This window comes from Protopterus annectens, chromosome 2.part1, assembly GCF_019279795.1.
Source record: "Protopterus annectens isolate FY-2018-M chromosome 2.part1, PAN1.0, whole genome shotgun sequence".
Lineage (NCBI taxonomy): Eukaryota > Metazoa > Chordata > Ceratodontiformes > Protopteridae > Protopterus > Protopterus annectens.
Genome location: NC_056729.1, coordinates 18,462,783 through 18,488,611, shown reverse-complemented (window position 1 = coordinate 18,488,611; position 25,829 = coordinate 18,462,783).

Here is a 25,829-nt window from a genome sequence, read left to right as displayed (position 1 = left end):
TATATATATATATATATATATATATATATATATATATATATATATATATATATATATATATATATATATATATATATGTATATACACACACAAACACACACACATGTATATACATAGACATATATAGATATATAGATATATACATACAATACATGCTATTTTTCTTAGTGACATGTGCATATCCAATATATAACTGAAAAAACTAAAGAAAAATCCAATCATACCTTATCAAGATCAGTAGTCTTCTATGCAGATATATCCCAAAGTAATATCTTCTTCTCTGTTATCCACATAAACAAGTGTCCTCATCTTCCGGTTCCCTGGCCAAAGAGTTCCCTTTTTGCAGTGTTGATTCAGGACTGCGAGCATGGTGAATATGCAAATGAGGTGTAAGCTTATTAGAATTGCTGACTCCCACATACTTGTCTCAGTGTAGCAGATTTAAGCATAGCATGTCTTCAGTGTTTGTTGCTAAAGAATTGCAAGTGTGAATGATTACTGATAGAGAGAAGGAAAACACAACAGCAAGTCAGGCTTTCTTTCCTCCAGTGGGTGTGTCAGCCAGATTAGACTTACAAAGTGTAGAAGTAATTGTATCAAGGTTTTAAAAGTATGTGAGCAGCACACATTACATAGTTTCTTTTCCATAACATCCAACCTCCCCTTCATTTCTTGACAACTGTATATTATTGACATTTAATATCCTCACTCATTTTAAGGACAGTGATACAAAATGCCTTACAGACTGCATTACTTGTCAGATAAGAGAAGAATGAGCAACAAACACAGGGAGATGAGACAGACCTGCATTTCTGCAAGCAATAGTCATAAATGGTTGTGTGATCACTCAGTCCACTACATCTGAAATTAATACATGTATAAACAACTCAGACGTGTACAACTGTCATATGGTTTGTTAAAACTGTGGATGATGTTGTAGTTGTTAATATGCATAATGATTTTCATTCTCTGCTGCAAAGCTGTGAGGGATAAGACACCCTTACTCTGTTTTGAAGGTTCATTAGAGTGACAGTTCAAATCCAAACCTGTGTAAAAATATTTAATGTGTACTAACATACATTTTTGTAGTGTTGTTTATTTTATAGATTTATTTTCTTACTTTCTCCTCAGTTTCCTATTTTTTAATGCCAGTATTTGCACATTGCAAGGCTTAGCTCAAAGACGGGAACTGGAGGAACACAATAAATGTCATGTTTAGCATTGCTTATCTCATTGTGTGACACTTAGCAGTGCACAAACCTAGATTAGTGCCCCACACATGAAGCAGGCAGAACATCTGCAGACAGAGCATAAACATTCTAAATGCCAAAAAAGAAGACATTGCTGCAGTTTTTGCTTTCCACCGTGCAACTCTTCTAAGCAGTGCTGCACTTTAGTTAACATACAGAAGTTAATAATGAATAGGGAATTATCCAACTGCTGTTTAACTATTCCTCTGGCAAAAGGTGTAAGAGTAGGGCCGTAAAGCAGATGGTCCCAGGTGCTAATATAAGAAGTGCAACATATGTGTACTGTTGTGACAGTTCATGTTATAGTAATGAACAGGAAAATATCCAAACATTATTTCAATATTCCTGTGGCAACCCGTGTATGTGCAGGGCTGCCATACACATGGACCTGTGTTTTAATACAGGAAATTCCAGATATTTTTACAGTTGTTCCATTTCAAATTATATTAAATGTCACATAACAATTTACACATGATTATAAATAGTGGAGCTGATATGAATTATATGTAAGAGGGATTAGACACTCTTACTATGTTTTGAAGGATCAGATCTATGACTGAGGGTATACTCTCTACTATGTTTCTGTAAGAATAATTCAGCTATCTGGACTTGGATGGCCTTCACTCTTAAGTAAGGAATATACACAAATGCATGTATATACAAGGACCTTGTCAGTTCACACATATACATGGTTAACATCTCAATCTGTCATCTGTATTTGTAAATAATTCATAACTATAGCTGAGAAGCACTTCTTCTATGACAACGATGAATACCGCTGTGGAGGAAAATGTTTTGTTCCTTATGCACAGGTTTGAATTCCACACTGTAAAAATCAATTTTAGCAGTGTATAAAGCCAAACAAACATGTGTCAGGTAATGAAATTTATGCCCCCCATGCATGTCTGCAAAGTTAAATCACCTAACAGTTATAGCAGCACACTCCCCTCAAATAATGTCAAGTGTCAGATTAACCTTCCAATTTCCAAAACTGCTTTCCTCTTTGTTTGGCACTGTTGCTCTCCACTTAACATCACACAAACACGGGAGCATCATTGCTTAGGCTTGCACACTACCAGTAAATGTGATAACAGTAAATGTCAGGAAATCATTATTTGCTATTGCACTGCTTTGGAATTAGACATAACGGGTGTTACAGGGCAAGGTGCCCAATTTGGGACATTAGAATTTTTATTAGACTCCTTGTAAAGTGCCACAGCCAACTGCTTTTGCATGGGGACTGTTCCGGCTCCCAGTGCAAGTCTGAGGCTTGGAATAGTCTGGCCAAGGCTGTATCTAGTGCAACTGGAATCCCACACAATGAAGAACAGTGTAGGCACCATTTCAACTACCTAAAAAGGTGCAAGAGAAATGCACTCAACCAGTGGTTGGATAACTTACAAACTAGCAACATCCCACAGCTGTGTAAGTATGCTAATAAAGAAAATATATAGCGCATAGAAAGCTAAATATAGGCAAGACTGGTATGCATAATGATCTTTTCTTTTCGTTTCTTTTCTTTTCTTTTCACAGCTAGTTCTGAAATACATGAAAATAGCCAGGCCCATGCTGAGCATCTAGAAAGACTGAGGGAAGCAAGGGTATTTATGTAGCACAAGAAAAGTATTATTGTAGCTTTAACATTTAAAGAAAAATGTTTTTTTCTCTATAGTAGTGGAAACTAATGATAGGTTCATAGGTTCATAGGTTTATACTAGGCTATCTGCCCTAAGGCATTTATAAGCCTAGCCCAAAGTTTTGTGGCTTACGCCACCCCTTATGTTATAAAATACTGTGCCCATTAGTTTGTTGTGCCTCTGTCCAGCAGTGACACAGAGATGATTCCCAGGGTAAACCTACGATCTTCCATCCACCGGTCAAGATTTCTGTTGAACAGAGCCAGCGAGGTGATCTGCCTCACATGGACCGGGATTTTATTCCACAGCATAGGGAGTCTCTGGGTGACAAATCTATCCCTCCAGCATGTCCTATTTATATCCATGCTAAGGTTTAAGTCGCTTGCTCTAGTGGATCTGGTAGATTTGGATTTTTTGAGGTGGAGCATGGCCATTAATTCCGGGTTGGACATGGCCTTGTATGTCAGGCACAGGTCACCTCTGAGCAGGCGGTATGCGACTGAATAGAGCTGGAGTTTCTTCAGTCTGGCAGCATATGACAGATTTTGGAGTCCCTTTATCCTTTTGGTGAGGAACTTTTGGGATCTCTCCAATTGCTGCAGGTGTTGAGTGAGATACATCCCAAATGGGGCATTGTACTCGATCATTGGTCTGATAAGTGAAGAGTACAGGGGAACAATGACCTCACTTGATCTGGATGTGAATCCCTTCATGATCAGGTGGGCAATGTAGAAGGTCTTTCTAACCACTTTAGCAATGTGAGTGTCAAAAGAAAGGCCACTGTCAACCTGGGTCCCCAGGTCCCTGATAACCTCTTCTGTGCTTAATGGATTGCCACCTATATGGTAGCTTGGGGTTACCTTGTTTTTCCCGAAGGGTATGACTATACATTTTTTGGCATTTAACTTCAGGCCATGGCTCTGGCACCAGCTATCAGTTTCCGTGACACCCCTCTGAAGGATATCTGTGTCCGATGTACTTTCCACTATGGCGCCCAGTTTGCAGTCATCTGCAAACTATGTCAGCCATAGTCCTCCTATGTTTGCCTGTACTTCTGAGAAGTAGATGCCGAACAACAGGGAGCCAAGGACTGAGCCCTGTGGGACACCACTTGTGACCAGCTTGGAGTCTGACATGGTGCCAGCAACTCTAACCCTGTGGGTTCTGTCCTTTAGCCAGTTTGCAACCCATCTTGTGACATATGGGTTTACATTTAAGCTGGTAAGTTTCTCTATAATACCCGAGTGGGGTATTGTGTCGAAAGCTTTTGCAAGGTCAAGGTAGGCTGTATGGACTGCCTTTCCCTCATCAATGGCCTTGGTGACTGTTTCGAAGAAGTCGACCAAGTTCAAAAGGCATGATCTGCCCTTGACAAAGCCAAACTGGGTCGGGTCCAATGTCTGCAAGTCCCCTATGTCTTTGTTTATGAGTTCCATTATGATCCTCTCCATAGCTTTGCAGACCAGGCTTGTTAAGCTTATGGGGCAGTAATTACCAGGGTCCGTAGAGGCACCGCCTTTGTGGAGTGGGACCACAGTTGCCGTACGCCACTCTTTGGGCACGTATCCTGTGGTAAGGCTAAGATTAAACAGCTGCCTTATATGCGGGTTTAGTTCCTCGTTGAGTTCGTGTAGCACACAGCCGTGGACACCATCCGGTCCCATTGATGCTGTGTTTTTAGCTTTAGAGAGAGCAGCTTTCACCTGCGCATTTGAGATGTCTGGGAGGCTACACTCCGCTGGGATAGTTATCTCTCCTTTTGGGGGTGGGGGAGTTTGCACTGAACCTGTCTGCCAGTATGTTGGCAATGTCTGTGGGTTCAGTGATTTTTGTATCATTTTGGACTAATTCTGCGCATATCTGGGAGTTTCCACCCAGGTTTCTAACATAGCTGAAGAAGGCCTTATGACTGTCTTTTGAATCTATTGCAATTTGTCTCTCAAAGTTGGCCTTGGATGATTTTATGAGTGCTCGTATTTTTTTACTAATAATGATCAAGGGTGTCTTCTCTTTTATGGATTTTGCTCTATCATGTAACAGCTTTCTCCTCTTATTGTAAAGTTTGTTTATGGCTAGGGTCCACCAGACTGGACGTTTGCCCTTGGTGGAAAGAGTCTTGGTTTTATTAGGGATTGCCTGATCCATGCAGTCCTGGAGGTGTTCGTAGAAGGCATTTGTAAGGGCTTCCGCAGCTTGGGTTGTGGTTTCCACTGGCTCGGGGGCCTTGAAGGATACCACACCAGTCTTGAGTAGTGCGAAGTTTGCTTTAGAGAAGTTCTTCACTGTGGTCTGTTTTGTTTGGGGTGGGGGCGGGATGTGGATTTCCAGTGAGATAAGTTTGTGATCTGATCTCACCAATGAGGGATATACTTCCGGTGTGGAGCATTTTGTCCCCATGTTTGTGATGATGAGATCTAGTATATTTTCTCCTCTTGTGGGAATGGTGACTAGTTGTTCCATGGCATTTGAATTTATGAACTCCAGGAACCTTTGGGCTACAAAGTTGGGGCTTGAGTAATGTTCCCAGTCTATATTCGGGTAGTTGAAGTCACCCAATATAATGGTGTTTGGAGATACATGTATACCCTCCAGTGTCTTCAGGAAGGCTGTGTGGGGTTCCTGAGTTTGAGAGGGTGGCCTGTAGCATGCTACAAATTGTACAGCAGTTTTGCCTATGGTTAATTGCACCTGGATGGTTTCCGATGCTTCGTGCATTGCCACCAACTTGGAGGTGTGGATATCCTTGATGAATATGGATACACCCCCTCCTTTTCTGGTGTGGTCCGGGTTTTGGGGCTGGAACGCATGATATGAGGTTAAACCTGATAGTGCCGGGGTGCTCTCAGGAGCCTTGAACCAGGTTTCAGTCACAGCACAGACATCGATGTTCTCCATACTGAGAAGGGCCTCGAGTGCATGCATTTTGAGATTTAGACTTCTGGCATTGAGCAGCATTACCCTTAGTTTCTTCCCATTTTTGTTTTCTAGGGTGGTAGGTTTAGAATTTGAGCCTTGCCTAAAAAAGGCACTATATGGGTGGCAAGAGCCTTAGCCAATATCCGGAATCCCAGGGGTGACAGGTGCAAGCCGTCCCTTGCGAAGCAGCTTGGCTTGTCAAGCATGTCATCCCAGGCAGACAGACACTGGATCCCCTTTGAATGACACCAGAAATTAAGCCAATTGTTAAAGCTGATCATCTTGTCTCTATATTGTGGCATCATTCTTGGTGAAGGAAGGATACTGCTCAGGGTCAGGGTCATACCTGCCTGGGCTACATAATCAGAGAGCTCCTCTATGTCTCTTTTCATGTAGTCAAGGGAGGTACGTCTCAGGTCGTTCACACCAGCATGGACAATGACTGTGTCATATTTGTACTTGCTGTGGAGTGACCCGAGTGCTTGTGTTATGTGGCAGATTCTAGCGCCCGATAGGCAGCTTACTGTGACCCTCTCCTTGTTCAGCCTGGTGAGTGGGACGTCAGTGTGTCTGACTATGGAGTCACCGATGACAAGTATGTTTGGTGTTGTATTTGGCCTTAAGGGCTGTGACTGCTTTGCACACTGATTTTGTGGTTTATGTGTTGCCTGTGGTGTGTCATGAGGTGGAAGTTGCTTGGATGTCTGCTTTGGAGGCCTCTGCTGTTTAGGTAAATTTTTGCTCAGAGCCTCCGAGTATGACTTTGTGTGTTTATGTGTTTGATTCATTGTTGTGATAGCTTTATGTGAGACTGGTTTTGTGGTGTGTGTAGTTGCCTTCTCCTCCTGTCTGGTCTTGCCAGTCCTGAGTTGAGAGAGCTCAGCCTCCAGTTTGGCTAAATAGCTGCATCTCTTGCAAGTATTTGTGTTATGTGTGAGGAGGAGAGGGTTGTCAGTGTACATGAGGCAATTGTAACATTGCCTCAATATTCCCAAATTCACCAACTGGACAGGAGAGGACACCAGCATCTGGCCCTTCGACATGCTAGAGAAATTTAGAAGTTAGGGGTGTAACTGAATAAGAGAGGACTTAGTAAGGAAGTGGGTACTCCTGGGGGGGGGGGGTTTGCTAGTGAGGGACTTTGTATAATACAGAAGTGATAAACCTGAAAAGAAGATGCTTTTAAGACAAGTAAAAGTTTTTAGGAACAAGTGCTGCACTTTTTAGTTAAGGGATATACTGTTTAGACTACTAGTAGAGCAGTTCTAAGGGAAAAAATGAAGAACAGACTTTATGGAGCCAGAAAAAGTTTAACCTTGTTAAACCAGCGCTGCCCGATGCTGTTCTAGTGGCAACTCCGTGCTAAATCGCGCTAAAGCACTCTAAAGCATGCTTGATAGCAGGGGCTGGAAATAGCCAGGAATTGACCCAAAACGGCCAATAAAGCTACAATTTCAAGTCAGTAACCACTTCCACAGGGGGCAGGGAAGCAGCTCAATGTTTTACACTGCCACTGATCAACAAAGAGACTTTCCTTTAGCCCAAGCAAAAATGGCCTCACAGAAACTTACAAAACAGTTCAAGAACAGCAAGCCTGTAACTTGAACTTTTTTGAATCTTCAGAAAAGTGGGAAAAAAGCAAGATTTTTTTTTTGTTTTTGTTTTTTCAGAGATAGCAGAGGTTCACAAGTAATATCAAGTTATAACAGTGCAGTAAATGACCCCACAAAAGAGTGCTAGGTCAAAGACAGAAAATATGCAAGTTTTGAGAAAAAAAAACGATTTTAAAATTAAGTGCAAACAGGAAATTCAGTAAAGAGCTTTTGGTTGTGCTCTAAATACAGCTACTAATGCAGAAATCAAGTTTAACAAGCCAGAAAATGCTCAAACTAGGCAGCTATGCAGAAAAACTTATCAAATAAACAGAGGAAAAATACTTAAAATCTCAAAAGTGGCTCCTTTCTTCTCTCAGCGTTTTCTCCTCTTGGTGGGTGCTTCACCAACAGCCAACAAGCCTGAAAAGATGCCAAAACCATGAGGCAACTAGGTTTTAAGAGAGGAAGATGAAGGAGTTTTGGAAATGACCCCTTTTGGCCAATATCCTAATGCATATCCTAACTGTAAAACCAAGTATGCATGCATCAGTCTGTAGCACAAACCAACTTTAGGAGTCAAGTGTAATACTGTAGTCTGAGGTTGTGGGATAAAATACCATGAGTTACAAGTATAAAATACTGCAATTCTTTAATAATGTTACAGAAACTGAAAACTACGCAAGTGGTATAAGTGCCCTGCTGTTAACTTTAATCTGTATAATTGGACCAAACATATGTGAAATATCTGCACATTGCAAAGATTACTTTGAACAAGCTGTAATTATAGTTTGTAGTTGTTAGGAAGTATACTTACATGTAGAACTTGAAATAAAATAATTGTATTATTGTCATAATGCATTGTATGTCACATATGATGGCACTAATTTTATCTCTTTGTTTTTCTTTCACCCCCAACCCTTATCTCTATTTTTATTTTCTATTACCTGTCATCAAACTGTCTCTATGGTATCCATCTGTAACAAATCAATAAATGCTTTACTGCACAGGGAGGTAGGCCAGCATCAGTGGCTCAGCCTGCCCCTGCTCCACTGGCTATATCACTGACACCCAGCACATCCAGAACCCAACCAGGAAGTACTGCTTCTGCTGCCCTTGCACTACCTGCACCCTCATGTAACACTACCCTGGCAGCTGGTGCTGTAGTAGCCCCAAGGAGTACACGCGGAGGTGAACATTTCATCACCTGCCAGGAGATGCCAGAGTTAGTGCATAGGGTCATGCACAGCACCATTTCTGTATGCCTACTCTGGACAGAGAGGCTGTTCTTGCTCATGGTCCATAGAAGGAGGAGATGTCAAACACTCCAGCAGCCAGAAGACTAAGGGGACAGTGATGACAGTCCTGCAGGTGAGAACTAGATTCTCACTGTTCCCATGTTTGATAGGCATGGGCTTGTGTGGTCCCCTCCCTCACTGCAATAATGGTATCTCCCAACCTTTTGTGTCCCTCACTGCCCCTGTGTCTTGTCTTGTTTTTTTCTGTTTGCTTGCATTTGCTTCCTCACCTACCCAAATTACCTGACCCAGAAATACCAACATCCCTTACTCAACATTCCTCTTTTACTGAAGTAAAAAAAAACAGGCACCTGTCCCACCAAAAAAATAAAGTCCTATACATAGCTCACCAAAAAAATATAATCCCATACATAGCGCTCCATTTCACACATGTGTCTTCTTAGCACACTTGATTTGGTCCAATTGGCTATACAACATGATTGCATTGTTTGTGTCACCCCTTTTTGTGGAGGTGACAGTCCAAATTCAGCTAATATTCTGTACATATTTTCATTTTACACTGTTGAAGAAATGGATAGCTGTGGTTCTTTCCTACCATCCTCATGCACATTTCTAGATTACTTTCCTTTTGTTCTTCCCTCTACATGCTTCCCATTTCACCACTTTCCTATCCACTCAATTTAACAGCTATAATCTGGTCAAAAAATAGAATTACACACAACACATATAAGTAACAAAATGACAACACACACACACACACACACACACACACACACACACACACACACACACACACACACACACACACACACACACACACACATGCACACACAAAATGGAGCCCTTCATTTTTTGGCTTCCATGTTTGCATGGAGTTTGGCATTGAGCACCAATTCCAGACGACAGTGAATGGCTCTTCTGTGCTGCAGTTACCTCTGCTCAGTGCAGCTTAAACACACCATGATATGTCAATGCACAGTAACACAAAGTGAAAGTTGTATAAATAATAATTTCATTGTATTATGACTACTTAGTTAAAAGTATTACGGGTGGTGCTGCAGTAGCATTGTCACCTCACAGTAAGACATTGTCCTGTTCGATTCTCAGCTAGAGCGTCTTCTGTGTGGAGACATGTGTGAGTGGGCGTACCTTCGTTGAAGGTTGTGTGTCAGGGCTGGCAACTCGGCATGTAAAAATCTACTGCCAATCATTAGCGGACCAGAGTTCCGCTGTGGCGACCCCTAACCGGGAAAAGCAGAAAGACACAAACAAACATACACCTGGATACTAACCGTTTATCATCTGAGCTCAAAAAGAAACATATCAATACATTTACACCTGATACACAGAATCTGCTAAGCCAAAGGTGTGTTTCACACCATCAGTACTGAGAACACTCAGAAGTTTAGCAATGAGGATTGCATTTGCACACTGCTTAACTACATGCAAACAGGGAAAGTGGTAGAAATAATCTTGCATGCACAAACATGCTCTATGCAAAGTGGACAATAGTATATATGACTTTTGTCTACTGTCCATTTAGTCTTCATGCCATGAAACTACAAATGGAAACACAAACAAAATGAAGGCACTATCCAAGAAAATGATACATATTTTCAATGCAGCCATCTGTTACCTCCCCCATGTACTGTAACCTTGGTTTCTCAGTACTTGTTCACAAATATATCAACTACACTACATAAATCAATAGCATATGTTCTCTTATATACCATGTACATCTTTATAATGGCAATACACATTCAAATTTTCCATTACTTGTAGTAATGTGGACACCTGTTTGCATATAGTTTGTAAAGCCATCTTTTAAAGTATACCTGCACATTGAAAACACAGCCATCAAATACTACACATTGCACACTCATCAGTCTGGTAACATGCACAACTTTAATATCTTGACAGTTGGAAATGACTAGCTCTCTATTTCATGCAGGCCTCCTAACATCTTCACTCCAACATATACTGCCAATCTTATCTACTACAAGTTGTCCTGCACCCTTGTAAAAATCAGACTTCTGTTGTGGTAATTGCATAAAGTATTGAGTTCCTTAGTCAGTGTAGTTAGATAGGTAGGGGTTCTGTTCTCACTGCAGTCATATGGTGTGTGTATGTGTGTGTGTGTGTGTGTGTGTGTGTGTGTGTGTGTGTGTGTGTGTGTGTGTGTCTAGTCAGAAGAGCATAATTGTGTATCCTGCAATCACCTCTCCAGTCCTATGGAGTACCAATATTTTCATAGCTAGACATACCTATACATCCATTTCTGCAGGCCTCCCAATATCTTCTCTCGAACATCCACTGCTGATGTCATCCACTATAAGTTGTCCTGCAGCATTGTAAAAAACAGACTTGTGCCATGGTGCTTGTCTGAAATACTAAGTTCTCTAGTCTGTGTACTTAAGGGTTCTAATCTCACTGCAGTTAAATGGGCAGTGTGTGTATATCTAGACAGAAGAGCATAAATGTGTATCCTGCAGTACTCCTCCAATCCCATGGATTGCCAGTATTTTGACAGTTGCACATGCCTACATATCCATTTCATGCAGGCCTCCCAACATCTTTTCTCCAACATCCACTGCTGATGTCATCCACTATAAGTTCTCCTGTGGTCTTGTAAAAATCAGACTTGTGCTGTGGCACTTGTGTTAACTACAGAGTGCTCTAGTTGGTGTACTTACATAGATAGTTGTTCTGTTCTCACTGCAGTCAACTGGTGTGTGTGTGTGTGTGTGTGTGTGTGTGTGTGTGTGTGTGTGTGTGTGTGTGTGTGTGTGTGTGTGTGTGTGTGTGTTTGTGCAGTTTCTTGATATTAGAGAGACCATTTTACACCAGCAAGTGGGACACTGCTATTACCATCTTCTTCTCACCAGACTCTGCTGATGTCATCAGCTACAGTTGATTTGTGGATGTGCAGTATTAACATTAGGGCAGGGTCAGAGACTGGCTTGTAGGCCAGGCAAAAGTCATCTCTTCCTATACAACACAGATTGCAGTGACAGATCTTTCAGTCTATCTTCATACTTCATGCCATGGTGTGTAGGCCATGTATTTTCTTGGTAAGAAACCCTGTGATCTCTCCAGCTGCTGTAGGTGTCTGGTGAGGAACATGTAAAAGGGAGCATTGTAATCTATTAGTGTTCCGATGAGGGTTGAGTACAGTGCTGTTATAACATCCTCAGATCTGGGCATGATGGCCTGACTTATGAGGTTCAGGATGTAGCCTTTCCACACCACTGTGGAAACTTGATGGTTGAAGTTCAGAATGCTATCTACCTGTGTTCCCAGGTCTTGCAGCACTGGGTTTGAGCATGGGGAGGATGTTGTCAATGCTATAATTAGCAGGGAATTCTACTTTGAGGAAGGCAAAAATAATGACACATTTTTATATTTAATTGTAGGCATGTGGCTTTGGCACCAATCATTTGTCTGTGTTATCCCCTCCTGTAATATGTTAACATCATTGGTGGACTCAATGACTGAAACCTAATATGAAATAATCAGCGAACCTGGTATGCCAATGGCTGTGCACTTTAGCTTGGAGTGCAGAGAAATAGATTCCAAACAGTAAAGTGCCCAGCAAATATCCTTGGGGTATGCCACTGGTGACAGCTCTAGTGGTAGAGCTTGATTCATGAACTATCACAGTATGTGTTCTGTTGGTGAGCCAATTGGCTAACCATCTAGTGACGTAAGGGTTAATCCCCAGCTGAGAGAGTTTCTCAATGATTACTGAGTGGGGGATTGTGTCAAAACCCTAGGCCAGATTACGATAGGCAGTATGCACTGTCTTAGCTTCATCCAGGCCTATCAGACAGAATCAATGGGCTGTGACAACATCACAAATCATCTATAGCCTGACTCAGAACATGCACCTACCTGACAAGGGTGGATCCACACTTCAGCACACCCTTCAGGTAGAATATGTTCCCCATAGAAAGGGGAGAGCAACACCTTATGCATGCATGTATAGACTCATCCTGACTCTTATCTGTGAGGTAGACTTACATGTAATCATGGACCTTTTCTAAATGAACACTGGTAATGTCCCGGCTGTGTGCAAAAGATATATGTGAGTTGTTAATGCTACATCCATTTCTGTCACATCTGTTAAATGTTCTGAAGAAGGTCATCAAGATCATGCATGATGACAACACTATCATCCTGTGGAATGTGACCACGCCAAAGCATTTGACACAAATCCACACTGAGGTATTAACTCAACACTGTCACAAGTGGCCATAAACACCTCTATCACTAAGTGGGTAGACCACTGCATCACATACATAGAATCTAAATATGTTGAAATGTGTGAAGTGACTTATATCTCGAGTCAAGTGATCTGGTCTGTACATCAGAGCTGTGTGCTAGGCACTTTCCTGTCCATTATTTAAGTCACAGATGTCAAGAATGATATACACATCCTGTATTCAAACAGCTGTCTGTAGGACTGCAAAAACTGGTGTATATTGAACTAAAATATGATAGTCTTTATTGACTCTTGACAGTTTTTAACTGATTTGTATAAGTATTGTAGAGAGAGTGGAACACATGAGAATTATTTAATTGTGACCTTAGGCATTTTATCTTTATTCACTGTTATACCACATAGTATTTGTATAGAATATGTGAAGTTGTTTTTGTTGCAGCATAGCCCAAATAAGGCACATCAGAAAGATGTTATATGCCTTTTTATTGAGACTATATTTAGAGAATAATGTATTTACAGCATGTATAATAACCAGTATTACAAACAGAATGTAGGTATAACCATGGGTACCCCCTGTGCTAACAGTTATGCAAACATGGTGTTGGCACAGTGAGAAAATCAATATATTTTTTCACAGAATACATTCTCTGACAAGATCCTTTTCTACCAGAGGTTTGTAGATGATGCATTTTTGTTATGGAAAAGAGACAAAATGGAGCTGTTGAGGTTTATTGAATATTTACATATTATGATTATTTTTTTAAAGTTTACTATCCAGGTTTCTGAGACAATGACTGAGTATTTATAGGTTCATAGGGTCATAGGTAGGTACTAGGCTATTGGCCCTAGGGCCTATATAAGCCTAGCCAAGGGTACCCTGGCTTTCGCCACCCAAGAAAAATGATTTTCCTGTGCCACTGTTGAGCAGAGCCACAGAAGTGATCCCCGGGGTAAATTTCCTATCTCCCATGCAATCATCAAGCTTTTTCTTGAAGAGTGCTAATGAGGAGCTTTGTTTGATGTAGATAGGTAGTTTGTTCCAGAGTATGGGAAGTCTCTGGGACAGGAATCTATCCCTCCAGCATGTTCTGTTTATTATGGTGACAAGGTTTATGTCCATAGAGCATGTAGCTCATAGGGATTGGGATTTTTTTAAGTGGAGCATGTCTAAAAGCTCTGGGTTTGACATAGCTTTGTGCGTTAGGCAGAGATCGCCTCTGAATAGGTGATATGTGATGGAGTAAAGCTGCAGTTTTTTGAGATGGTCTGCATAGAGCATCTGTTTGAGGCCGGTAATCCTCTTTGTGAGGTATTTCTGTGGCCTTTCCAGAGTTGTTGTAGCTGTCTTGTGAGGTACATACCAAAAGGGGCATTGTACTCTATAATGGGTCTAATGAGTGACGAGTAGAGGGGAACAATTACCTCTTTTTTCCTGGATGAGAAACCTTTTGTGATGAGGTGTGCCATGTAAAAGGATTTCCTGACTACTGTGTGGCGATGTGATTATCAAAGGAGAGACTACTGACCACCTGTGTCCCAAGGTCTCTTATCACACTTTCAATGTTAAGTAGACTACCGCCTATGTGGTAGTTCATGGGTACAGAGTTTTTACCAAAAGGGATGACAATGCACTTTTTGGCATTGAGCTTGAGGCCATGGCTTTGACACCAGGCATCTATCTCAGTGAGGCCCTTTTGTAGGATTTCCACATCTTTTGGAGTTTTGATTATGGCTCCTAGTTTGCAGTCATCTGCGAACTTCGTTAACCAAAGACCTTCTGTGTTGGCCTGTACTTCAAAGAAGTAGATAGCAAACAGGAGAGGACCCAGGACTGAACCCTGTGGTACTCCACTTGTCACTGGTCTGAAGTTGGATTTGTAGTCTGCTACTTTCACAGTGTGGGTTCTGTCAGTGAGCCAGTTGGCAACCCATCTTGTGACATAGGGATTTATACATAGTTTAGTGAGTTTATCTATAATTCCAGAGTGGGGAATGGTGTCAAAAGCCTTGGCAAGATCTAGATAGGCTGTGTGAACCACCTTACCCTCATCTACGGCTTTGGTGACTGCTTCAAAGAAGTCTATCAGGTTTAGGAGACATGATCTGCCTTTTACAAACCCAAACTGGGTGGGGTTCTGAGTTTGGAGATTACCACTGTCATTGTTTATAAGTTCCATGATGATACGTTCCATAGCTTTGCAGAACAAGCTCGTTAGGCTAATGGGGCAGTAGTTTCCGGGGTCTGTGGTGGCTGCCCCTTCGTGGAGTGGGATAACTATCACTGTGGGCCACTCAGTGGGCACAGAGCCTGAGGTGAGGCTATGATTGAACATGGTACTTAGGTGGGGTGCCAGTTCATTCTGTAGTTCAAGTAGAACATAGCCTGGGATGTTATCAGGTCTCATGGATGCTGTGTTCTTGGCTTTGGATAGTGTGTTTTTTTACCTGTGCAGCCGTGATTACAGGAACTTTGCATTCTTCTGGTATAGAGATGGGCCCTTTAGGGGATGACAGAGTGGTAAAGTTAGCACTGAACCTATCTGCCAGGATGTTGGCAATATCAGTTGGTTCTGTATATTTAGTTCTATTGTGCTGTAACTCAGAGCAGATCTGAGTGTTGCCATTGATATTCTTGACATAGCTATAGAATGCTTTGTGGTTGTCTTTAGAGTCAGTGGTGATTTTGTTTTCATATCTAGCTTTGGAGGATTTTATGAGGGATCTCAGCTTCTTACTGAGGCTGACCAGGGAGTTTCTCCAATCATGGGATTTTACTCTTTTTTGAAACAGTTTCTTTCTTCTGTTGTAGAGTTTGTTTATGGCAGGGGACCACCAGATTAGCTTCCTTTTTTTGGAGGATAGCATCTTGGTTCTGTTAGGGATTGCACGATCCATGCACTCGTGTAAGTGCTTATAAAGTGCATTTGTGCAGGATTCAGCAGTCATACCTCTATTGTCTGTCAGCATGGGTGTCGTGATGTTTGCCACTTCTGTCTTAAGAAGTGTGAGTTGGCTTTGGAGAAATTTTTTACTGTGGTTTCTCTAATGGGGGTGGGGGAGGGATGCAGATGTCTAGGGTGATTAGCTTGTGGTCGGATCTGACCAACGAGGAATTGACCTCTGGTGAGAAGCACCATTTGCCCATGTTTTTAATAACCAGGTCTAGGATATTGCTGCCCCTGGTGGGGGTGTGGATAAGTTGATCAATGACATTGGAATTTATGAATTCCAGAAAACGTTGAGCACAAGAGTTGGTACATGAGTAGTTTTCCCAGTTAATGGTAGGGTAGTTGAAATCACCCTTTATTAGGGTGTTAGGTTGTACCCTAATATTTTCCAGTGTATCAAGAAATGAGGAGTGGGAATTCTGGGGCATGGTGGGGGATCTGTAGCAAGCTACAATTTGGATTGCGGTCTTGCCCAGGTTAGTTGCACTTGGATAATCTCAGATGCATTATGCTGAGCAACTAGCCTGGAGGTGTGGATATCCTTAATGAATATGGACACACCTCCGCCTTTAGTGTTTGGGTCCAGGTTAGGTGGCCGAAAGGTGTGGTATGAATTATAGCCTGGTAATGCAGGGGTACTCTCTGGAACCTTGAACCAGGTCCCTGTCACTGCACAGATGTCGATGTTCTCCATTTTAAGAGTGCCTCAAGTGAGTGCATTTTGAGGTTTAGACTTCTAGCATTGAGTAGCAATACTCCCAGATTCTTCTTGCCTGTACCTGTTAGTGTGGTGCATTTGTCATTTGAACCTTGCCTAAAAAAGGCACTATAGGGGTGGCTAGAGCCTTAGCCAGTATCCGGAATCCCAGGGGCGACAGGTGCAGGCCATCTCTGGCAAAGCATTGTGGTTTGTCGATCATGTCATCCCAGGCAGACAGATACTGGATCCCCTTAGAATGACACCAGAAGCTTAGCCAATTGTTGAAGTCAATCATTTTGACATTGTACTGTGGTATCATTCTGGGTGATGGCAGGATGCTACTCAGGGTTAGGGTCATACCTACCTGGGCTACAAGATTGGATATCTCCTCCATGTCACTTTTCATGTAGTCCAAGGAGGTACGTCTCAGGTCATTCACATCAACATGGACAATGACAGAGTCATATTTGTACTTGTTGTGGAGTGACCTGAGTGCATGCATTATGTGGCGGATCCTGGCACCAGACAGGCAGCTGACAGTAACTTTCTCCTTGTTTAGCCTGGTGAGTGGAACATCAGTGTGCCTGACTATAGAATCTAGAGACTGTAGATATTAAGTTCAAAAAAGATGTGTCTAATAATGGCATTATTACTAGTGATTATAGGAAACAATGCCATAAGAACCATATCTTTCAGAGGAATAGTTTACATCCACCACATATTTTTAAAAATATTATCAAAGGACAAGCAATGCATATTTCACGTTTGAATAATTTAGATGACAATTTTATATCAGAAATTAACATCATGAAAGATGAATTGTTAAATAGGAGATATAAAAATCAAGAAGTAGTTAGCGCTATAGATGAAGCCATAAGGTTGAGAGAAAATCATGCTTCACCATATTTCTCTGATGACTATCAGTTAAGATGACAGAGAGATTTGACGCAATAGCTCCTAATATTAACCTCACTTATTCTAACAATATAAGAATGGTATGTGAAGTTATAAAGAATAATTGGCATATTCTTATGTCAGATATATTAATAAAGTTATAGGAACCCAACCTATGTTTACTTTCAGAAACAGAAAATCACTTAGAAGGCTGTTATGTTAGAGACATGTATTGTTCCAAAAATTTAAGGACACTTCCGTGTAAAAATTGTAATTTTTGCCATTTAATAAATTCAGATGACAAATTTATACATGTTATTAGTGGCAAAGTATATAGATTTAATACTTCCGCTACATGTATAACTATTAATTTAGTATACCTGGCACAGTGTATTGCATGTTATAAGTTCTATGTAGGTAAGACAAATCACTCACTCATGGAAAGGATGAGAAAACATGTCAGGGATATAAGAATACAAAACAGGAATAATTCTTTAGCTGGGCATAAATCAGAGACTGATCAAGGATATGATTTTAGGTTTAAAGTAATACAAACTCTTGAAGAGAATGGCAAGGTAGGTGACATTCACAATGATACTGAATATAGAAAATTACAAGGAAGGGCAGTTGAATGCCAAGGTCTCTTTAAGACCTAAATTGAAGAAAAGGAGAATGTATTGAATCATGTGATTTTATGGTGTTGTTTTATTAGTTATGATGTTTTTTTGAATTTGTATATAATATGTGTATTTTATTGTTAGTTCATGGTCTGTAGAAGTACATTGTTCTACAAAAGTGCTTACCTTTTATTGTTTTATAATAAAGTCTATCAGTTGCCTTGAAGCAGTTATTTTATTATATACACACATCAAAGATTGCTGCCACAGCCATGACAGCACATGAGATGAAACAAAAACATGGGGGGAAGTTTTATGTTATGAAAACATGTGCACAACCCAATGTTAATGCAGACATCATACCACTATGGGCAAGTGGCACGTGACCTGTGTTCTGAGGGAGATGGTATATGGAACATCCACTAACATGTGGCCACAGTGATAACTACTCACTTGTATGTAACACAATTCCTGAGTATGTGCAGGGCATCCACTGTCCTCATCTGCTGTACATGACAGTGTTTTACCTGTCATCTTTCCCTGTGTTTATTCCTACAATTGATCTGTGTGTCCCTAACCAACACACACACTTCCCCTGACTGTTTATTTTACATGGTAGTCCCTGTACTATTACAGATCATTTACACAACTTTTGTTCAGATTGCCCAAAATTGTATTCCACAAAACTATGCACTGTATACACTGTCCAATAATGTGTTTGGACCATATACATTGCTACATTATTAACCCTGGCAATCATTGGTTTGTGGCTATGTCTACAATCATTGTGACATTCCTGTCGATCCAGTTCACCCATAGGTAAACAGGTCTATGGGGGAATTTAATAAAGCCTACACTTTTTTCAGTGTAGGCATAGCACTGTGCTAACATGGGCACAAGCATTTTTAGATTCAGTACTGCTGATAACCATGCACGAGTGCAAACACAGAAAATTCCATGGCATGCAAACACCTCATAAGCAGGTGAATATCATGCAAATGAGGTAGGTAGAGCGATCCAGCAAGGAGCTAGGGGGCTCTGCAGACCCTGTGTCAGTGTCCACAGTGTACATGGAAAAATTCCATGTACAGGAATATAGAGAGACAAAAGGGGCTGTAAAAATGTAGATAGATGGACAGAAATGGCATAGCACGTACACATATGAGTGGAAATATCCTTTGTGTGTATGACAAATTAAAGGAAATAAGTTAAATATTTTTTTTTTAATAAGATGGGCGTGTTTGCACAAAACAATTGGAAAAATTAGAAAAAACAAAATTGATATGATGTGACAGAAATGCATTACAGGACCCTGCATGGAGTACCTGCAATGGTGCATTGGTGTTGTTGCTAATGTGGTAGGGCTTTGAAGCATGTAATTTCCAGGCTATGAGCATGGATCCCTATGCAAATGAGGTGGATTTACTGAGTAGCACAAAGGGATGATCATGTCCACATATTCCCTTTATATAGGCAGACAACCATGTTGTTATTTGCAGAGGCGGTAGCTGACATCAGGGGAGGGTGTGGCCAATGATTTATATGCTTATTTCAGCCTGTTTGCATGGTACACTGCAGTGCTGAGTGTATCCTTGCAGGGGGGGGGTGTGCACTAACTTCTAAGCTATGTTTAGCTAAGGGGAGCATGTTTCCCCTGTTTGCATGGTGCTCCACTATGCTGAGCATGAAAGTATGTGGGGGTGTGTACAATGAATGCTAAGCTTTGTTTACCTATGGGGTGTGTGTTTGCTGGGCACACCACAATGGTGATTGTATGTAAAACCTAGTGACATATTAATTTGATTTGACCTCTGTTTAACTTAAACTAGAGCCATTAAATTATGTTAATGCTATACTAGGCAGGTGTAATGCATCATAGGCAGCCAATCACACAGTCAGCACCTACAGCAGAGCACTATAAAATATGCATACACCCTACAATCTGTTTTTCCCCCCATACCCTGCACCACTGGAGTACAGACTTGGGAATTTCAACTGAGAGAATGCTAGGGGCTGCTGCAGGTCTGCTACATCTGTATGTGCTGCTACTAACAATGGCCTAGAAAGAAAAGGAGAACACTGCTCAGGCCCAGGGTATTCTTCCAGGGGCTACATGAGCTGGAGATTGTAGAGGGCTAAAAGGTGGAAAGGGACATACTACAAGAACTCACTGAGCTCTGGCACCCTCATCTCAGACCCAGAGCCAACACAGGGGAACACATCTCAGTGGAAACAAAGGTATGTGTAGCCCTTAGGATACTAGCTACAGGTACTTTCCAAAGACCAACTGGGGACATGATGGGTATCTCACAGGCATCTACTTCCCAGGGTACTCCACTAGTTCCTGAATGCCATGCTATCACATGCCAGTGAGCACATTTCTTTTCCCCCAACCTTGAGGTGAGGACCAGCAACATACAACACTTCTACCATGTATCTCACTATCCTGAGGTACTGGGTGCCATAGATTGCACTCATGTACACATCAAGTCACCACCCGGTGAAGAGGATAGAATCTACGTCAACCGCAAAGAGTCCCACTCCATCAACTGCCAGGTCATGTGTAACACCCAGGGCATTATTATGAATGTGTGTGCTGGCAGCCCTGGCAGTTATCACTACTCTCACATCTGGCATGCATCACAGCTATACTAGATGTTTGCTAGAGGGTACATCCCACATGGCCATTTACTGGGGGATGCTGGCTATGCACTGGAACCGTGGATGATGACACCCATAAGAAATGCACACACACCCACTGAAGAATGCCATAATTAGCCCTACGCACAAACTGGAAACATCATAGAGCATGTGTTTGGGCTTCTCCAGTCATGGTTTCAGTGCCTCAGTATATCTGGTGCAGCCTTGCAGTACTGTCCAGCCACATATGCCCATATGTTCACAGTATGTGCAATGCTACACAATAGAAATCTGTGGAAACAACTGCAGTAGGATCAGTAAAGGGAAGGGATACACAGCCTTCCACCAGTGCCTACATCACATGGCCTTCCTGAAAACAATGGAGGGGATAAATGTATCTCCAAACACCATCATACTAGGTGACTTCAACTACCCTAATATAGACTGGGAACACTACTCAAGTCCAAACACTCTAGCCCAAAGGTTCCTGGAGTTCATAAACTCAAATGCCATGGAACAACTAGTCACCATCCCCACAAGAGGAGAAAACATACTTGATCTCATCATCACGAACATGGGATCACAATGTTCAACACCGGAAGTATACCCCTCACTGGGGAGATCAGATCATAAACTAATCTCGCTGGAGGTCCTCATCCCGCCCCCACCTGAAACAAAAAAGACCACAGTGAAAAACTTCTCAAAAGCCGACTTCACACTTCTAAAAACTAGTGTGGTCTCCTTTAAGGCCCCTGAGCCAGTGGTAAACATTACTCAAACCGCTGAATCACTTACAAATGCCTTCTACCAGCACCTACAGGACTGCATGGATCAGGCAATCCCAAACAAAACTAAGACTCTTTGTACCAAAGGCAAGCGTCCAGTCTGGTGGACCCCAGCCATAAACAAGCTCTACAACAAAAGGAGGAAGCTACTACAAGATAGAGCAAAATCCTTGAAAGGTAAGACACCTTTGATCATTATAAGTAAAAACTAAGAGCTCTCATAAAATCATCCAAGGCAAATTTTGAGAGAAAAATCGCCAAGGATTCAAAAGACAATCATAAGGCCTTCTTTAGCTATGTTAGAAACCTAGGAGGAAACTCCCAGATATGCTCAGAATTAGTTCAAAATGATGTGAAGATTACTGAACCTACACACATTGCCAACATACTGGCTGACAGGTTCAGTGCAAACTTCTCCCCCTCCCCAAAGGAGAGATATCTATACCAGAGGATTGTAGCCCCCAAACATCTCCAACGCCCAGGTGAGAACTGCTCTCTCCAAAGCAAAAACACAGCATCCATGGGACCGGATGGTGTCCCCGGCTGTGTGCTCCATGAACTCAATGAGGAATTAAACCGTAGTTAGGACAGCTGTTTAATCTTAGCCTCACCTCAGGATACGTACCCAAGGAGTGGCGCACGGCGACTGTGGTCCCACTTCACAAGGCGGTGCCTCCACCGACCCTGGAAATTACCGTCCCATTAGCTTGACAAGCCTTATCTGCAAAGCCATGGAGAGGATCATAATGGAACTCATAAATAAAGACATAGGGAACTTGCAGACTTTGGATCCAACCCAGTTTGGCTTTGTCAAAGGCAGATCATGCCTTTTAAACTTGGTTGACTTTTTCGAGACAGTCACCAAGGCCATTGATGAGGAAAGGCAGTCCATACAGCCTACCTTGACCTGGCAAAGGCCTTCGACACAATACCCCACTCAGGTATCATTGAAAAACTCATCAGCTTGAATGTAAACCCATACATCACAAGATGGGTTGCAAACTGGCTAGGTGACAGAACCCACAGGGTCAGAGTTGCTGGAGCCATGTCAGACTCAAAGCCTGTCACAAGTGGTGTCCCACAGGGCTCAGTCCTGGGTCCACTCTTGTTCAGCATCTACTTTTCTGAAGTACAAGCAAACACAGGAGGGTTATGGCTGACAAAGTTTGCAGATGACTGCAAACTGGCGGCCATAGTCGAAAACACATCTGACACAGATATCCTTCAGAAGGGCCTCACAGAAACGGATAACTGGTGCCAGAGCCATGGCCTAAAGTTAAATGCCAAGAAATGCATAGTCATACCCTTCTGGAAAAACAAGGTTACCCTAGCTACCATATAGGTGGCAATCCACTGAGCACAGAAGAAGTCATCAGGGATCTGGGTACCCAGGTTGACAGTAGCCTTTCGCTTGACACTCATGTTGCTAAAGTAGTTAGGAAAACCTTCTACATTGCCCACCTGATCATGAAGGGATTCACATCTAGATCAAGGGAGGTCATCGCCCCCTGTACTCATCACTCATTAGACCTATGATTGAGTACAATGCCCCATTCGGAATGTATCTGACCAGACACCTGCAGCAGCTGGAAAGGCCCCAAAAGTTCCTCACCAAAAGGATAAAGGGTCTCAAAAATATGTCTTATGCTGCCCGACTGAAAGAACTCCAGCTCTATTCAGTCTCATACCGCTTGCTCAGAGGTGACCTGTGCCTGACATATAAGGCCATGTCAAACCCTGATTTGATGAATATGCTTCACCTCAAAAAATCTAGATCCCTCAGAACCACAAGGGTGGGAGACTTAAACCTTGACACGGTTATTAATAGAACATGCTGGAGGGACAGATTCATCACCCAGAGACTCCCTATGCTGTGGAACAAAATCCCGGTACATGTGAGGCAGAGCACCTCACTGGCCTTGTTCAAGAGGAATCTTGACCAATGGATGGGGGATCGCAGATATACCCCAGGGATTACTTCAGTGTCACTGCTTGACAGAGGCACAGCAAAATAATAGGCATAGTTTTATTCAAACTAAAGGGGTGGCAAAAGCCAAATAACTATGGGCTAGGCTTATAATTGCCCTTGGGCAGATAGCCTAGTATGAACCTATGAACCTATGAACCACAGCCACACTCACAGGAGGACTCGGAGGAGGAACCCCCTGATGATGTCCCTGCAGGCAGACATAGGCATGCTCAGAATGAAGTGGCTTTGGCTAAGAGACAATGCATAGCACATTCACTGACAACCTAGGGCCCTAGGGACTGACACCTTACTCCTACTCACATACATAGAGTAAAATTGCTGATGCTAGATAACCCACACAACCTGTACCTATCCATGTATTGGTTGTATACTGCTTGCATCACACAGAATCAGCTCTGAGCTACAGTCCCGTGTCTAATCTACACACTACTTGTAAGGCTTACTATAATATGGAATCATATGTATGGATCTGCTGCATTTATGCAAGGAAATATAGTGGGCTATGTGGACAGAAATAACATCCACATGGGACTACAGGTACCCAGTCCAATAGTATTTGTTCCCTAATAATCACTAGGCCTCATGGTTGGAAAATGCACTACATCAGGCAAGGAAGTTGTTAAACAGTGAGGTCTCATGATATCTGGACTACTGTCTATGCCAGCAAATCATGCGCTGTTGTTGCCCCACACCCAACACAGTGTTCCCATATAACTGCTTTAACAGTAAGTCAGCAGTGGTATATCAGCAGACCAGGCGATCTCAGGGCTGTAACATAGAACTCCATCACATTCTGTCCGGCAGCCAGTGTGGCTCAGTGGACTAAGGAAGTTAGCATGGGTGATGGCATTGATGCTTCTAATATGGAAGTAGGCACATCTTTTACATGTGAGGTATTATTATGTTGGTGTTTCACAGACTGTCAGTCTGTGTGTGTGGTGTAACATTAAGAACCTCAGTCACATATTAAGTACAGCAGACAGCTGGGGAATGCTGTGGACATTTAGAGTGATGTGTAGTACTGCAGAAACAGGGACAAATGTCAATGTCAGTAACATGCTTCTCATCCTCTTAGTGCAAGAAATCTGTTCAAAGCCCAACAAAATGGGGAGGACAAAGTCCCAGAAATAGAGGCACATGTTAAATACCGCTGTCATAAATGTATACAGTTGCTAAAATAACAGAGGATGGGTTTCAACACACAATTTTTTGAAGGATTTGAAGTCAGACACTCAAATGTATGTCACTATTTACTGACTTCAGTCCTACGTTCATCCAAGTGATTTGCCAGAAAACCGCAAATTTTATGAGGAACAGACCATGAGCCAAAACTTTGGGCATTCTGCAAAACTCTGGACAGTTGAGAGGTATAGTCTGTAATGCACAAAGTCCCGGACTAGAGTACAGGTAAACGTGGCCTGGAGTCACTGTATAAATACTGACAGTCACACTGGGCATGCCCAAACACTTAGTTAAAATGACCACAATTATGTTGCCCCATCATCAGACTGACATGTTATGTATAGATATGTCTATACATACAGACATATATGTACACATATCCATCTGTCACTATCTGTCTCTCACATACATAATATATCTATCACTATGTAGTGTCAAATAGATATATACTGGTATATGTATAGCTATATATATCACATTGATACGTAGACTCTCCCCATGTATCTCCATAACACATATACATATCGCAGACACACACAGCTGCATTTACATATACATCCCTGTTAATTACAGAAATATGTGTGTGGATGCCTGTATTGTCCTACATACCCTAATAATGGTGAGTAAATCTGCACTATTACACATCCATACTGTTGCTCAAAGGATCCAAACTAAGGGTGCAACAGTACATAATACAATTACCTACAGACCGTTGTGCCTGCTGGATGTCATCACCTAGAGAGATGCAGGTAAGCAGGTGGTGTAATGTATAATGTTGTCAACACATGCATGGACAGGGCACATTGTCCTTGCCTACTGGTTTGCCCATCTAAATGCAAGCAGTCACATATGGCCATACTAGTAAATGTACACGCACAGCTAGGATAATAACAGTTATCCCACTGCTAGGATACTAGATGCAGATAACAGTACAAAGCAATATCACTCTACAGATCACAGATGCTGTTCAACACAAACCTAGTTTGTGTAATGCACAAGTGCTGTGCCTACAATCATATACACAGGAGACTCAACCTGTGGCATATGAAATAAGTACTGTGATCTGTAATAAATACAACTAGATAGGTAGGCATTCTAATTTCACCCCAAGCTACTTGGTGCCCATGTGTGCATGTTTGTATACCCCTGTAAAATAACTGCTATGCCCTCATGGGCTATCCACCTGCAATGGTTATG